This window comes from Piliocolobus tephrosceles, chromosome 21 (assembly GCF_002776525.5).
Source record: "Piliocolobus tephrosceles isolate RC106 chromosome 21, ASM277652v3, whole genome shotgun sequence".
NCBI lineage: Eukaryota > Metazoa > Chordata > Mammalia > Primates > Cercopithecidae > Piliocolobus > Piliocolobus tephrosceles.
In genome coordinates, this window is record NC_045454.1 from 1,772,912 (window position 1) to 1,774,482 (window position 1,571).

Genomic DNA, 1,571 nt, shown 5'->3' on the forward strand with positions numbered 1-1,571 from the left:
AAAAAAAGCCGGGTGCCTAAAATTGCACCCTGCTCAACAGGACCCTCTTAACCCCATTCCCTGCTGTGGTCACCTCCTCAGCACAGACACGATTATCTAACACATCATACATTTTGCCTATTGACCTTGTTGATCATCTGTTTCATCCACCAGCATGGAAGCCTCACAGGACAGTCCTTTTTGCTGATTTAGGTCACTGCCATGTTCTTACCAACAGGAACAGTGCCAGGCTGAGATCTGGCACTCATTAAAGATTTGTGGACTTAAAGTGTTGAATGGGGGACTTGGAAATATCACAGGAGCCAAAAGGCTCCTGTGTGCACTTTATTTTATTTTACTTTTGTTAGAGACAGGGCCTCGCTCTGTTGCTCAGGCTGGAGTGCAGTGGTGCAAACATAGCTCACTGCAGCCTCGAACTCACTGGCTCAAGCCTCAGCCTCCCAAGTAGCTGGGACTACAGGCACATGCCACCACACCCAGTTAATTAAAAAAAAAAAAAAATTGTAGGGATGGGGTCTCGCCGTGTTGCCCAGGCTGATCTTCCCACCTTGGTCTCCCAAAGTATTGGGATTACAAGCATGAGCCACCTTGCCCAGTCCTGGGTGTGCTTTATAGAGGATTTGAGAATTAAATGGGTGTCTAACACTTTTGGTTACATAGAGGGATCTATGGTTTATGTGGAAAGCTAATGGGGGCAGGTGGGTCACTCACAGGCAGAGCACAGGCTTGTGGACATGCTACAGTGGGGATGTATGGGCTATACTGGGGCCCACATGAAGGTATAAAGTAGCCTACGATGGGCACAGAGAATATATGAGTGTCTAAAAACATACACAGGGACCTCAGGGGCTTCTGGAAGCTTCTCTGTAGAAGTAAAGAGAATCCTAAATCACTCTGGGCTGTGGGTAGATATGCAGCCTTGACACTGGTGGGGACACAGACTTACCCTCACCCTGGATGGGTGGGCTTAGGGGGCTGGGGAAACCGACATGAGTTTGGCGTCAGCAACTCCAAGAATTATTTCCCTTCTCTGTCTCTGTCTCCCTCGATATGTCCGCAGTTCTCCCCAGCACATGTCCCTCCACCTGTGTGTACCCCTGGCCCCTTCCTGCAGCTCCACCTGCGCCCCCTGTCCCCCACCTCTGTGGCTGGCCTTCCCCTCTCTGTCTCTCCGAATCTCTGAGTCTCTCCATCCCTCTGTCGGCTTCCAGCAGTTCTCTCTCCTTCTCCCTGTCTGTTTTCCCGGCTTGCCATACCTTCCTTCTCTTCTGTCCCTGCCCACCTCTGCCCTCCCTCCCTCTCTGCCTCAGCCTGTCTCTGGTGGTCTCCATCCCTCTTGCGTCTCTGCCTGTCTCCGGTCTCTGTGTCAGCCAGGATCTTTCTTTGTGCATCTCCATCTCTGCCCCATCTGTTGGGTCCTCTCTCTCTCTCTCCATCCTTCCCTCCATCCTCTCTCCTGCATCCTCCCACCTCCTCTCCATCCCTCCAGCTGAAGGCCCGCCCCCTGCCCCCCCCGCGCTCCCCCTCCCCCCTCCGAAAGGGTTAACTTTGGGGAAGGGCCCGGAGTCCCC